The 15664-nt window shown below is 41.6% G+C and overlaps 1 long non-coding RNA gene across 2 annotated transcripts in view; it reads left to right on the forward strand.

Moving 5' to 3' along the window:
• LOC103381208 (uncharacterized) overlaps positions 1 to 15664 on the forward strand; it is a 46766-nt gene that overhangs the window by 11117 nt on the left and 19985 nt on the right. The window contains exons 1-3 of one of the 2 annotated variants that reach the window (XR_003050133.1): positions 2787 to 3337; positions 6574 to 6950; positions 7405 to 7519. This is a non-coding gene — a long non-coding RNA (uncharacterized LOC103381208). Of the gene's footprint in view, positions 1 to 2786; positions 3338 to 6573; positions 6951 to 7404; positions 7520 to 15664 lie in introns of those variants that run through there. The other variant, XR_003050132.1, reaches the window with a different exon arrangement.

The raw sequence follows: 15664 nt of genomic DNA on the forward strand, positions 1-15664 counted from the left end.
ACAGTCATTAGCTGTGAGCGTTTGTGTTTTTTCCTGTGCCTGCCTGGTGTTTATGTGTGTGAGGGAGCGGAGCAGGGGCAGGGGCGGTCAGACGCGGGGGTGGGCCTCGGGGTCAGTACCCTGACGTGTTACCTCACAGTTTCTCAACCTCACAAAACATCAGTGCCCTCTTTTTTAAAAGCCCCCAAAATAGAGCCGGACTGCATTCCTGCCCCTCTCCCCTGAGACGTCCACAACAGACACAACAGTGTTTTAACTGAGCACTGACAGAAGAGGACTGTCAGCACCTTATCACTGCTCTGTGTGTGTGTGTGTCAGTGCAGGTGAACAGTGAAGGCTGCAACACAGCTCCCAACATACACGTTTCCTGTCTACTGAAAGTAACAAGCTAAAAGTTAGCAAAGAGGACTCAGCGTTAACTTAAAGTTTCAAAAACTTTCCTAAATGTTAGGGTTAGAAGTTATTTAAAAATTGTTGAAAAAAGATATTATACAAAATATCATGGCGACGGCTGCCTCAGCGACCCGGCAACAGATAAGTGGATGAAAATGGATGGATGGATAAATGATTAAATTATTATTTTTAAACCTTTTCAAAACACACCTTTTAGGAAAATGCTAATAGTTAGCAATGAGATGAATTTAGCTAAAGGTTATGGCAATAGAAAATGAAGCTAATAGATAATAATGATAAATAAATGCAGTAGAATAGAGTAACTAATTCCACCTTCATCATACGATGGTATTTTTATTATTTTAGTACACGCCTTTTTTTAATCATGATCTGAAAATAGCACCTTTCAGTGAAACTCGGCGGCGAGCTTCAGCCATGACAGGTCACGTTCATCAAAACAAACACGTGGTTCAGAGGAACTTGCCTGAAAATCATTCACCAACTTCCTGCGTCTTTGTTTGCCTTGGATTTCCACTCTGTTCGTGCATTTGTGAAACATATTTGATGATCTGTAGTTGGCGTCGGACGCCGGCCTTGACAAATTGTCTCCCCTTGATGTGGACGTCTCCTCCTGTAGAAGGCTGGAATAATGAAGGAGTGGCTGCAGCTGGAGGATCACGGCCGACTCCTGGGTTTTGCGTGTTGTTTGTTGCTCGATGCATCAAACCAGTGTTGGTACAAATTATCTCAACCAGACAAACAGTGGATTCATGTAATTGTAGTTGTTGTACGAGGAGCGAGGATTAAACCTCACACATGCTGTTTAATCCAACAACTGTCGGACTCTCAGGTCGTAACAAACCTTGACTAACTGAGGGAAGATGACAGAGACGGCGTCATCACAAACCAATGAATAACGCAGCAACTGAAGCTCTTTAAATTCTGTTTATATTAAAGGAGACGAGGTGGTTCCAGGTACTTTGTTTTTTTGTCGGCACAGCCAGTTGAAACAAAATCCTGGAGTGTTTCTTTGTCAGTCTGAGCATGGTGTACCAACGGTTACTTCTTTTGCCTTACAGCAAGGAGGTCACTAGTTCAAAATCCAAGTTCATCTGAAATAATTTTACTTTTCTTTTTTTCACTTTACCTGTTTTGCTTTTCTGTCCTTTTACTTCAGTGACTGTTCTTTTTTTCACTTTACCTGTCTTTCTTTTGCTTTTCTGTCCTTTTACTTCAGTACAGTTTCATTTGTTGTCTGCGTTACTGTTTTAGCCTCAGATTTTCAAACCACAGCGTTTGGGGAAAAAAAGGCTTTTCTCCAAATTTTATGAGTTTGTCCCACAAGCGACAGGCCACACAAGCCATTTTCACACAGCCCACATTAGGTCAACCATGTGGCCAACACCTAGTATTTCATTTTTAGTGGAAGTCGTTTCTTTTTTGTAGAGCTGCTCCTTGGCACAACATTACACACACTGAACTCTTCTTTAAACGTGAGAAAATATAAACAAGGAGAAGCCGTATAGAACAGCAGTTGATAAATATATTCAAAAGAAACTGAAACAAGAATTAGAGCTCAAATCTGACAAATCTGTGTCACTCCGATGGTAATATTATCTTGTCATCTGGTGATTGATCGATCCTCCGTCACCACAGTGATTCCTAGAAGTGGATCTCTTAGAGTGTCTCTTCCTCTCCACTCAGAATGTCCTTGGCAAAAACATCAGAATGTCCATAAAGTGGTGATGAAAAAAATACCTATTGCATGACTTCCTGTTTTTATCGAACGACTGAAATTACATCACGTCCACAAAGAGATAAATTCAGTCTTGTCAAATATCGGCATGAGGGGAAACATCTTGTGCAAATGGACAAATGAGCTGAAACACATATGTTGTGATTCATCTTCCTACTTTTATGACGGACCTGAATGGTGTGTCTGTTGCTGCAGGTCTGTGTTTGCTGCTTGATTTTTTTTTTTGCAGACATTTCTAACTTCACTTCTCTGTGTTTTCATCTGAATGATCAGAGGGATTTATCTCTTTTTGTTCTCCAGCTTATGCTTGAAATTCTGGACCATCCCTTGTGAGGCTGATACTCTTGGGAACTGACATGAAGTTCCAGCAGATGATGACGGCGTCGCTCAGACCCTCTGACTATGCCTTTGTCCCTGGTACTCGCTGTCTTCATCACAGTCTTTGAGCCTGTACCTGATCATTTCACTTCTGTGTGGATCAGAGAACATTAGTGTGGTCATCAGTGGAAAAGTCCAGGGTCAAACACATAAGTTAATGTTTTACAAATTGTATGATTAAACCAAAATCACACACAGCTAAAAGTTAATTGAAGAATTGAACGTAAAAGCTAAAAGTTAATTGAAGAATTGAACGTGTGTCCGTTGTCCAGTTCAGTTCAGTTGAAAGTGATCGAGAATCCATTCAAGTCTGAAAAGCCAGTCCTTTTCAGCATGTAGTCCACCACGTCATGGTCCTTAAGTTAGCCAAAAAATGATGATGATGATGGAAAATGAAATGATGAAAAGTGCTTGTAGTTGGACAACCGATTAATGTCAGTTTAGTTTTGTCTAGGAATATGTAGGAGTTAACTGAAGAAGACAAATATCTTTCGTTGTAGTATTTTCTACACTGGTCATCACCTGTCTCTTAGATCCAAGGTTGAACTTTATTCATAAAGTCCGCTGTAAGTCAGTCAACAAACAAACAAACAAATCCGTGACTCAGGTTGGACAGGTCTGGTTACACTTCTCTCTGTGGTAACACCAACATTTCTGGGTTTTCTTTGTCTTTTGGTGCAGAGGTGCAGACGGAGTGTGTCGTCTGTGAAAGCTGTTCCGTGAAGTGTCTTGACTTTGACACAGCTCAGCTCCACTATCGTCTCTCCACACTGTTTTGCAGTGAAAACTCACTCCTGGACTGGAGCCACGGTGAGACGCGTCAGTGTTGTTGCTGAATGATCGACTTCTTTCTGGTTACAATTACATGATTTATCATCTGGCTGCTCCTCAGCTCCGTTTCTGGGGTTTCTTTTCTTCTTCCTCACACCAGTCACTGTGGAACTGTTGGTGTCAAATACTTTGATTCTTTTGAGCTGTTGGTTATCGAACTCTTATATGATGGCAGGACCAAGAGGAAGCAAAATGTTCAGAACTGAAATGTGTTTTCAATAAAAAGATGAAGCCTTAATGAACATTTTAGCACCAAAGATTAAATCTGTTCATTTGACACATAGTTAAAAGAAAGATATTATGAAAAAACAGTTAATATTATTGGCTAAAAGTTAGCTTGGAAATAGCTAAACATTGATCTAAGTTTTTAAAATCAGGCAAAACAAAATGTTTTTTTTCTTTGCTAACAATAAGACAGTCAGTCAGGAAAAGGAGGTTCCATTTTCCTTCAGTCAAATATATTGATTGAACAGAACGTCTAAAGATGAAACAGACTCTACTGTGTCTGTTCTGTTGAGTCAGTGTCCAGCCTCCACTCCCTCCAGTCGCCCACTGACCACAGACCAGTGATGTAGTTCAGCTCTTCCTGACCAGTGCCAGAGAGCAGCGTACTTGAGCAGCGATAAGACATACTTCCCCCACTATCAGATTTAGCCCTAATTGCACTGAGGTTATTATTACGTCTGCTTGGTCAGTGCATACCACTGCTGATGTACCACAGCAGCTCTGCCCCAGATCTGATGTGAAGCAGACAGACAGATATCTCACGTACCTTCACTGTTATACCTCGTAGCTGCAGCGTATTCCTCCCCCTGATGTCAACATCCAGACCTCGGCCTGGATCTGTCCATTAGGATTGAAATTGTCTGGGAAAAAGAAGCACAAGATGCTGTGACTGAAAAGTAGGTGTAATCCCCTGAAGCGCTCTGAAGTGAAGTCAAATAATGGGCCCATAATGCATCACAGAAGCCGCAGGAATTCACTGCAGCGCTGGCCAGACTGGACAACTATGTCTTTGATGCTGGGACTGTGTCTCCCAGAAGAATGAAAGTACCAGGCACACAGGCGCAGCCGGCACCTCCACCTCCACCGGCCGACTTCCTCTTCACAGAGGATCACTTACCGTTTCATTAAATGACTGAAGTTTTCTCTCTGTTTCAGTGAATTTGACCAGAATAATTCAATGATTCATAAGTGAACAGAAAAGGACGGAGAAACGATGATGCCTCACCGTCATAGGAAAAAAAGGCCAGAGATTTGTTTGTGTTAATGAAAATAAGTCAGTGATTGAACCATTGGAGCTCGTCTTGTGTAGATGTTTGTGGGGTCTGTTTCTGTGGGACAGAGTAGGCATATTTTTTAACTGACATTGTATTAAATTTATGGGCTTCACGAAGCTGTTGTCACTATGAAGAAGACCCAGAATTCTTGGGAGTTTTCTGATTAGGTGCATATTTACCTAAAGCTTAACAGTGGGGTTCGAAAAGTTTCATTTTGTCAATTTATTTAATATTCATCATCAGTATTTGATGTCAATTTCGCAAAGACAGAGAGGACAAACTCCTCAGAGGGTGAACATTTGAAAGAAATTGGATTTCTGTCCTTAGTCGAAGATGCCAAAAGAAGGAACTCTGTGATGGAAACAACAGGGCAGAGGAGATGGAGAGGGAAAGCTTTCTCTGGACTTTAAGGATGTAAAGATCAAGGCAGGACTGATGACAGACGGAGTCACAGAGTCCATGCTGAGTGATGAGGTGAACCAGCGATGATTAGGAAAAAGAACTTTGGACTTTTTGGACAATTTTAAAAGAAAACACCAGGAGGTTTGAAGGATTGAGGAGCAGTGCAGTCGTACTTACTTTGGAAATACAACCGTAACGTGCACAGCTGCAGTGACTCCAGTGAGAGCAGCTGTGGGACCAACCGAACCTTTTATTATGCCTCATAACTGTTGTCTTTGCGAAAAGACTTTCAAAACTGATAATAGAAACACGTAAGGTTTTTCCACCAGCACATGGAACCAAATGTCCAGGTTCACCATTGTCTCCGACGGAGGCCACGGTGGACGCAGCGTCCAACTACCTGTCACATGTCAGGGGCCGTAATGAGTCCTGCGTGTGGAAACACCAGCATCATCTTGTGTTCATTCCCCAGGACAGTTGTGGGATAACTGCAAACATCTGCGGCGGCTCGTACTGTTAACATGTGACACTGTCTGATAGGAAGACGAGTGATATCAGATTGATTCACATCAAATCAATCTGGATTATTACTCTGCTCCTCACACCAAAGGATTAATTCTGGTGACTGCGTGTCATTCCAGTGAGTTCAGTGGTTTGTTTTGTTTCTCAGATCCGTTCAGTGTCTCCTCGTCTGTCTTCCGTCTTCCGTCTCCTTGCTGCAGCTTCTGACCGGCCTCTGGAGGAACACAGGGCACCTCTCAGTGTGAAGACGTTACATAACTGGGCTTTTTTTTCCCTGTGTGGAAACTAATTTTTGGCCAATTTGCAGATCATTAGCTCCTCAAACAAATTCCACTTCCCTGCTGCATCTCAAGGTCGGACAGCTTCACTGTGACCTTATCCACGTCTGCATTTTTTAAAACGTTTTTTTCTAATGTTGTCACAGCTTTCATGATCCCCATGAACAACACTCTTCAGCTTTGTTTGCCTTTCACATTCCTGGTGCAAAGTGTTTTCTTCCAGTGTTCCCAGTGTTCCCAACGTAAAGTGTCTTCACATCTGGCTGTTGTTGATGCCACCGTTGTGTTCATTTTTGTCTTTATGACCGGAGCACTTTGTGCTCAAATTCTTGAAGTGGTAATGAGCTGCAAATTGTAAGATTAGGCTTATTTTCCACAGTAAGTATACGTTGGTCGGCCCCGTCTGTCACAATTCACTTTTACTGCACCGACCAGTACAGAGTCCTCTCTGTGCATCTGCAGTTACAGGGTTTTATGGAATCATTCTGTCCTCTATTATCCTACAGTTTTTGTCATATAAATTTCAGAGGTCCATGTGGGTTTACAACGTGTAAATGTTGCTTAGCATAGAAGCATAAATTACATAAATTACAGTTAGCTTAGTGTCCTGCCATCTTCAGAATATTTTTTAGTTTCCTTCATTTTGGGTGAACTTTTTTTTATATTTAAATATTTCTTGGATGATTTCAGGGATATCTTTTGCCTAACTTTATCCATGTTTATTTGTTTGCAGGAACTGGAACTTCCTGATGTCTCCACCTGAGTCCATCTGGTCTGAAGATGTGTTGAATTTTACTACTGGTGAAGCGTGACTTCATTATTCACTCACATTACAGTGGTCGCTGTTGTTTGACTGAACAGATGCTGTTGTTTCTAATGGAGTTGTTAGTTTAAACCTCATCCAGAGTTCGTGCTTGATCCTAGATGAAGAAAGGAACGCTCGGTGGTTCGGCAGCGCAGCAGTGGAGACCATTACACTTTTGGAAACACGTAACACATTTCGTCTGATCCTGGTCCTGGTCCTGCACTCACTCCATACAGGATGTCGGATTTCTTTTTGTCATCGAGCTCCATCTGGCAGACGGACTCCTGTGAAAAAAACAGCTGCAGGTAAAATGGCACAGAGAAGTACGGAGCAGAAAATGATGGCAAGAAGGCAAACGGACAAAGTATGGAAAATGTAGACGTTGTATGATGTAACAGATGTATTTGGCTCCAGGTTGTGAGGGTCATAAATTATTGAGGCTTAAATCTTTAGTGCTCTGTGAAGAATAATTCCTCCAACTAACCCCTCAATTTGTCCTAAAATTGAAAATGCTTTTACTGTGACAGTTGACAGACGGTGTTGATGTTGGCCTTGGTGTCAGTTAACAAGGTTCTGTATGGTTATATATGACTCACTGTGGCTGTTTAAATTGAAAACATGAATGTATGAAATCAGTGCACTTGCAGGTAAACACATCAGCACATTTAAATATTCCCATAAATCGATGTTATAATATTTTTGCTGGACAGGGTTTAAATTAAACTCTACTTATTTTATGTCTACATTAAATACTGATAGACACCAGTGGAAGATGCAACAGGACATCACTGCTAACGGTGAGAGACGAAAACCAAGTGGCTCCGTCCTGGTGCCCCGGGCTGGAAGCAGGACAGACGGTGACACCGTGCTTCAGGTCAGTTTGTGTCTACACTGGTCCAACAGTCCATGAATGCAACACACCTACATACAAAACCACCTTTAGCATCTTCACTACCTGCACGCCTACAGCAGATCTCCACACTGAGATAACTGCCACAGGCTGCTGCGGCGTCTCTCAGAGCTGGGTTTGTCTCCCGGGGCGGTGGGTGGTCAGGGCAGAGTGGACTCTCAGTGCTGCAGGTTTGGCATCGCATGAAAGAAAGTAGAGCCAAGCAGCACCGGCGAAGATAATGTGACGGTGTGTGTGTGTGTGTGTCCATACAGCCTATAAAGGTCGTTAGGTCAAACCAGTGGTTGGTGTTTGATCCGTCAGGTCCTGGTGTGATCTGGTTGTTTGGTCATCGATGGTTGTGAAGGAACTTGAACGTTTGTCTGGTGTTTACAGATTCCATCTTGTCACTGTTGAGTATTATTATTTTGTCAATCGTTGCCAGGCTCTGGGCAACGTTTTAGTGTATGATACATATGTTGTTCTGCTGTGGTACAGTGTACTGTACTGTACCTTCTCTCCTGGAGTTCCCTGCTGAGTGAGAATAAGATGTAGATGTTGGCCGCACTCTTATTGCCCTTCCACCATGTTTGCTCCACTTTCCACTCCATGCACTTGGCCGCCCGTCGCTGACGAGCGGATGGAAAGGTCGACACTTTCTGACTCTTGAGATTGTCAGCGACTGTCACAAAGGAGAGAAAACAAGGTCTGGATTTATTTTATTATTTTTTTTAACACTCTCTGAGCCCCAGAACGTGGCTCCACTTACTGTCAGGGGGATTTATTTGACGTTGTTTGATGAATTCAGTGAAGATTAGAATGGCCTCATACAGAGTGGAGGGAGGAGACCACTAACAGAAGAGCCTGATCAAAGGGGTGAGGAGAGAAGAGGAGGACGCTTCGCTTCCGCTCGATCTCAGTCCAGGAAGGTTAGACTTTGGAGGACGCTGCCAAATGGATAAACATGTGTTACCATGGCAACTAGAGCGGATTCTCCTCCGCAGGTCCCAGTGTTTCTGGGACGCTCAAGTCATTTCTCATATGGTGGGAGAACAGGGAGTGTGTAGGAGTTTAGTCCCGGTGTGTTTCGTCTCCTGCAGCTTCATCGCAGCGTTTGACACATCCATCTGCTCACAGCAGGGGGTTTGGAGACACGTATGCATTTTAATATTTTTAAAAATCTGACCTCCTCTAATGACACAACAATATGTGACGGTCAGTTAGAATCTTCCTTGACCTAAAAAAAGGAAATAGTTTTTGCAGCACTAGCACAAAAGAAGTTAAATCTTAGCAACTAACAATAATTAAGATTAAAAAAATGTATAAATAATTAAAAATAGTGGTTAAAAAGATGGATGCAAATTTAATGTGTGAATTATAGTGTTCTGACGTTCATGATTGTCGAGGGTAACGGGCGGGGGTCAACAATGAGCCCATCAACAAAGGGCTTTCTGAAGGAAAAGTTTGGGAACCTCTGTGTTCTGTCCAGGAAATTATTGAAAAAATACTGGTGCCGTTAAACGTTTTGTAATGTTTTTAATTCTGGGAAGGAAATTTAAAAAAGAAGAAGAAGCTGGTTTTAGGGTATTTGAAAAAAAAGAAAAAACAATGAAGGAAAACAGACGGAATATTTGGCAAATGTCGCCGACGCTGTCAACAGCTGCCAGGCAGCAAAATACAAGCAGTGGATTTACACACTCAGATCGTTTTTATTGTCAGTTTCCTTGTTATGACCAAAGTCAGAAGTTTGGAAGAGAAGCTGGCTCGGAGATGTCTGCTGTTATGGCTGTAAAAAAACAGGACTTTTCTATAGCTTTTGACCCATTTTGTCTGTATTTCAAACCGTTTTTGTCACAAACACAAACACATTTGCTTTAATAACTGATCTTTTTGACTGACACTGTGTGAGTGTCAGTGAAACAAACAAAAAATATCCATTTTATGCTCTCAAAAAAAATTAGTGTTTGTGAAACATTTACATTTGTAAAACCGTCAGAACAGACCGGGTAGAAATAACCAGACAAAAAAAATCCATTTTATACTTTTTTTTTGTAGAAAACAGTCAGAACAGACCGGGTAGAAATAACCAAAATAAAGTGCAGAAAAGGACATGATCAGTAGGTGTAAGTGATTCAGAAAACAAAAATCATTTAAATTTAAAAGTAAGTTTTGTTTATGTGAGTGGATCGAGGATCGCCAAACATCTGGTCATTTTTCTATTCTTTGGTTAAGTGTTTTTTTTTCCAACGCAGGTAAAAGTGGTAGTAATCAGCTGGCTTTAAAATTAGTTAAATTTTTACCAAAATTGCCTAAGAAAATGTATGGAAAACATTAATTAGTTGCGTTAAAAATTGACAAAATATCATTAAGATTATTTCAAAATGATTTAACTCAAAGGTAGACATAAAATATTGACAAATGTTTTACATTTTACACAATAAAATCAGAGAAATCATGCAACACTTAACTTCAGGCTTGTTTTGATATACATAAAATGTTTTATAGAAATAAAAAATAAAACTAAACCTTTAGACCTTTAAAGCCCTGACCCAAGGACTGGGACACGTGTCCATCCAGACCCCGTGTCCCTCGACCAGTGAACATGTGCAGACATTCTGCAGGTGAATGTAGAATTTTAAGAATCTCAACAGCACAAAAACAGTGCAATTATGTCATTTGTCATGGTTTTGCAGTTGTTTTGAACTGGTTTTGTGCGTCTGTAGTCGTTCCTCTCTGCTGTAATTTCAGCCGCATGTTTCTTATTTACATGTCTTGGTGGTTTTTTTCTTTACGTCTCACTGCGGTTGCTTTACACCACTTTAAAACGTGTTGCTGATTAAACACCAGCCGCTGGTTGTACTTCTTCAGACCGTAGGATACAGTGGAAGTAAAACTTCCAGCCAGTGAAATGTGGCAGGAATTTCAAATTCTGCTTTGAATTTACTGGCTGCGCTGTTTTCCCTGATATAAAACTATGCAAGAAATTTCAACTTCGTTCAAGTTTCCCTTTGTTTTTCTCATTTTATTCGACGGTGGTAGAACGAGGGCCCGGTTCTCTGCACTCACTTCAAATACTTTAGACAGAAAAGAACTGCAGGACAGAGAGCAGCTACACAGTGAACAATACAGCCTGCCTAAAACTTATGCACAGAAGTGAGATACAGCAGAAGTGAACAGCACTGGGAACGATGGCTGGTCCAAACTACGGCACTGGGAACGATGGCTGGTCCAAACTCTCCAAACATTATCTGCTCACAGAGACCCTGGGTATTTCCTGGGCTGTAGGTCTGGCTCTGGACCAGGGCGGCCCACGTCGACCCAGACGCAGTGATGTCACTGATTAGTCTTTTTAATCAGAGGTCAGAACGTTTGATCCTCCTGTGAGGTTCCTCCAACACTGAGGGGCTTTCATACCTCAGATTAGAACGCTGGCGTTTTCATCATTTGTCTGGACCGACCCATCGTTGCCTTGGACAAAGTCAAGAGGAAACATTTAAGTTTTATATTAGCTCACATCTGTCAGGGACACACTGTGGAACTAGTGGTTAGTGCTTTTGCCTAACAGCACAAAGGTCAAGGGTTCAATCCCTGGTCTTTTTACTTTAGGGTTGATTTGTGATCTCCACGTCAGTTCAGTTTCCTCCCACAACAACGTGAATGATTAGGTTCACTGTTCACGCTGAATTGAGCAAAGGTGTAAATGTGAGTGTGAATACAACAGTGGTGTCTTTCTACATGTAGCCATGTGAATGAGGGGTGAACTGTCTCGGGTTCTACTCCTGGCTCCAAGGGTTTGTGTCAGTGCTCTGTAAAACATCTGTGAGTTTCCAAACTCATTCGTGTACTCGCTGACAAACACTCGCAGCACAGTCTCGACCTGCCTCGGCGTTAACACATTTGCAGTTGGCAGTTGTTGAAAGGTCAGATTCCAGGCCCAGTGACCTGTGAGTATCTGCTCCAGAGATGCCGATCAGCTGCGGCCAAACGTCAGCGGGGACGTTTGTGAGACAAGGTTTCCACCGTGTTCCACCTGAAAGCTTCCAGATAAAACAAAGGAACAGAAACAAAATGAGTCTGTGATGATCGTGGCTCGTGATGGTCATTTTCCACCTGCTCTTGTTCAAGAAAGTCCTCGAGTTTCTGATCAACTATTTGGTGACTTGTTGTTAAAACAGCGTTTTTGCTGTGGATGAAATAATGTGGGATTTTGAGGATTGTAATTATTCTCACCGCAGCAGGAGTGATGTGACACGGAGGAAATGAGATGGATGGATGTGTGGAGTTCAACAAACACAGCAGAGTGTCCGGACCAGCCGTCTGGCTTTAATTTATTCTATATTCTGCAGCGCGGGGGATTATTGTTGACGGGAACATTAGTACTAATTGGGATCACGACCCGGCGGCTGCCGCTTCAAAACAAACACAGTCTGTGCTGAAACAACAGGCCGAGTGTGGAAGGCAGTGGCTGGGATCAGTGCCAGAGCCGACAACAGGCATTGTGTTTTAGGTTTAGCTTAACCAGCTCTATTAGGCTCCTGTCAGCGCCCCCTGCTGACATTGTCTGTGATCAATTCTGCTGTGCTGTACTGTCATTAACGGAACGCTTTAATGAGCCACACGTGTGTGTTTGTTTTGTTGCACTTTGGATTTTATGGATGCTCTCTTTTTGCATTAGAAGGAGGTCTGAATTGGAAACTATGACCCCTACGGGTCGATGGAGGTACTGTGCACATTGGTGATTTCTCTTTTTGGTTAATTAAACAATAAAAAATAATAAAATAATAATAATTTGTAAAATAAAAAAAGAAGATAAATAGGTAGAGTTGTTATTCCCTCAGTGGTCCAGTCATGATCAGTTGTTATTGTCATGTCAGTGCTACGTACAGATAAAAAGGAAACCACTGACACGGATGTCACATCTGCATCGTCACAGAGGACAGTATCAGCCGCTCGCAGCGTATCCTCACTCACACGCTCTCACGGTCTGACGCTGTCACTGCTCTCATTTTCTGCCCATATAAAAATCTCATGACCATAAAAAGGGCAGATTCAGCTGCCAAATAAGGAGCTGTCCGTTTTCCCACGGCGGTCGCGGAGCTGAGATGACAGTCAAATACAGGAACCTTAACTCCCTGCTGACGGAGCGATTACAGCCACATGCGAAAAGATGACGGGGCTGTTTTTATTCTTAACATTTAATTACATGACAATGAGTTGACAACCAGATGACAACACGTGGAGGAGTAAATAATTATTGTCAGAGTTGGCCCTCGACATCGGTAGTTATTTTTTACTATTCTTACTGAGTTGGCCCTCGGCATCGGTAGTTATTTTTTACTATTCTTAGGCTAAAATGGGTTATTTTTTTTATTTATTTTTAATGAATAAATACAACACATTGATTTAACTACAGCGATCGCCAAAGGTCATTAAACATTTGACAAAATGAACACTGACAACTGACACAAATGTGATTGTTCAGGACAGTAAAATGATTTGTCCTGATTAATTATGATTAATTACAATCACGATTAATCATGACTCTGTGATTCAGATTGTTTGACTTTCGTGGATAACACTAAAAGCGTTAACAGCAGAGATATTAAACACGGGATGATCATTGTTTCCAGCAGCAGTAATTCCACGATCGTTCTCTGTTCTTTGTCTGTCCTGACAAGTAAAATTCCCCTCTGAATTATAACTATATCTTCACTCTTCCTCTCACTCCTGGACCTTGAATCCTTGTTACAGTTTTTTTCTGACTGGGATTGGAACCATAAATCACTCATGAGCCAATTTCTATGAAACAGAAAACCCCATACATTTACTGTTGGAGGATATCCTGCCAAACCGTGACTGTGTGTACAGTAGCTCCAAACTCAGCAGGACGGATTTTACTGTGAATATTATTCCTGTTTTTTTTCACACCAATCCAGCTTTTACTCTGGAAACTCGTAACGCGCGGCTGTGCCTTTTTTTGGCAGAACTCGCTCAGGTCACTGGGTTTGTGTTGACACTCAGCAGCCGCAGCACGGCTGAGATAAAGTTTAACAAAGATGAGAGACGAGGAGGCGGCGGCGGCTGAACGTTTTTCCAACAAGTAACTGTTGCTGTTTCTGCGGGAGGTCACATTCTCAACAGATGATTCAGGCCATGACGATGAAACGTCCTCCGTCTCGTCCACGGCAGCACACGCTGGGTCAGATATGGACTTCAGAATATTAAATCCCAGTTTTTGGAAAGACTGTCAGCTTGAACAAAGAAATTCAATTTTTTTTAACACTGTTAAAAACCAGTAGTAACATTGGCAAGTGAGTCTCACATGACTCTTGAAAGCATTTCGCCGTAAAACCCAGTGATTCTCCTGCCAAAGTGTTAGCGAGGCAAAAATTACAAAAACAAAAATCGAGTCTAATTAAAAATTAACACATTGAAGCTGTTTTTTGTTAAATAAATTACAGGAAATAACCAAAAATTAGCAGAAAGGATCCAGAACTCAGATTGAATGGAGTTTTATCAACACTATCAGCAGCACACGTCTCTGCTTCTTCTAATGTAGGGAGGTGGGGGGGCAGAATCTTTGATCATGCCTCCACTAATTTTATAACTTTGTCAGCAAAGTTTCCACTTTCAGTAAAAATCACAAAGCCCCTCTGTTGTTGCTCCACCGTTATATTAGCTGCTTTAAAGAGGCTCCACCGTCTGTCTGGAACCACCGCACAGGCTTTACAGCTAATAAAACCAACGTGGAAGTCATGGAGGCTCCATGTTCCAGGAACATACCTGCAGTAGTCCGACATCCAGGAAGCCTGGATTACTGATAGCCTCACAGAGGCTGTAGTTGCTGCACAGTTTAGGAGCAACCGCAGAAACCGACGGGTCAGATTAAGTGTTTGATTCGATTATTTGCTACAGGAAAAAACTGGTAAACATGGATTTTATAATGTTTTCTTTTGTGAAGTGTGAAGATGGATAGAAACAGAGAAAAGTTTTGTTGTGTGAAGATGGATAGAAACAGAGAAAAAAGACAGTGATGCCTCTGCTCTCCTAGGAAAAAAGCAGCTGAAGAAAGTGATGCACCTGAGCACTGAGAGGAATTTGGATTTAGCATTTAGCAGCTTGAATTGAAACCTAAAATGTTTGTCTTCAAACTTTTAACTTCTCTCTGTAACTGGATATGAATTTAGGTTGAATTTAGCTGCATGAAAGTTTTTGTCTCTTCAACCAATCATGCGACAGGAGTGACTTCTTTTCCATTTTTGTGCACAGACAGTAGAGCGTGTGTCCTCAGTTTAATAATTCACTGTGAGTGAAGCTGCTGACGTGTGTGAGATAACAGCGTTTGAAGGCTGTGTCACGGAGGAAACCATCACTCTGACCAAATATGACAAGAATCCTGCCAGTGTGGAAACAAGTGTGGGAGTGTTTGAGTCTGAGTCATGTGATCGTCAGTGTGGATTTTTGTGGGAACAGAAATAGTGATGTTATAAACAACTGCAGCGTCAAGTACATCGCTGACCTTTTGACCTCTCGACTCGATTGAACTCCCACGCTACAGCAGTTTATCAGATTTGGTAACGGCCTTTCTTCACCTCAAGTTCTTGTACTTTCTTACTTTCAGCCTTTACCTTCCTATTTCTAATGTTTAGTCATTTATTGTTTTCAATATGACGATTGTTGAGCCCTGTGATGTCATTTACCATGTTTTGTGCCAAAAAAAACACTCAGCTCAAAGATTTATTCATACATTTTTAGCCATTTATTGGCCACTTTCTGCTCTATTCTTGCAAATTCTATTCTTTTTAACTGAACCTTCAGAAATACTTGGTTAGATCTTTGCTTTTTTGTAATTTTATAGTTTATATATTTCTCAGCCGCTTTTAACCTAATTTCTTTATTAAATTTTGGCAATTTCATGGTGAACATTTTGATCTTTTTAATACCCAGTATTTTGTTTACCTTTCTTTGGTACATTATTGGCTTACATAAGTTACTTTTGGATTTTTCTTGCCTTTAACTCTGGCAGTTTCAGCTCATTTCCTGCCGACTTCTGAAGCGAGAATAGTTTCATACTTTGGTACCGTTACATCACTTGGTCCAGGTCTCAGGAACACTCATCACCAAAGTACC

Source organism: Cynoglossus semilaevis, chromosome 7 (assembly GCF_000523025.1).
Source record: "Cynoglossus semilaevis isolate Cse_v1.0 chromosome 7, Cse_v1.0, whole genome shotgun sequence".
Taxonomy (NCBI): domain Eukaryota; kingdom Metazoa; phylum Chordata; class Actinopteri; order Pleuronectiformes; family Cynoglossidae; genus Cynoglossus; species Cynoglossus semilaevis.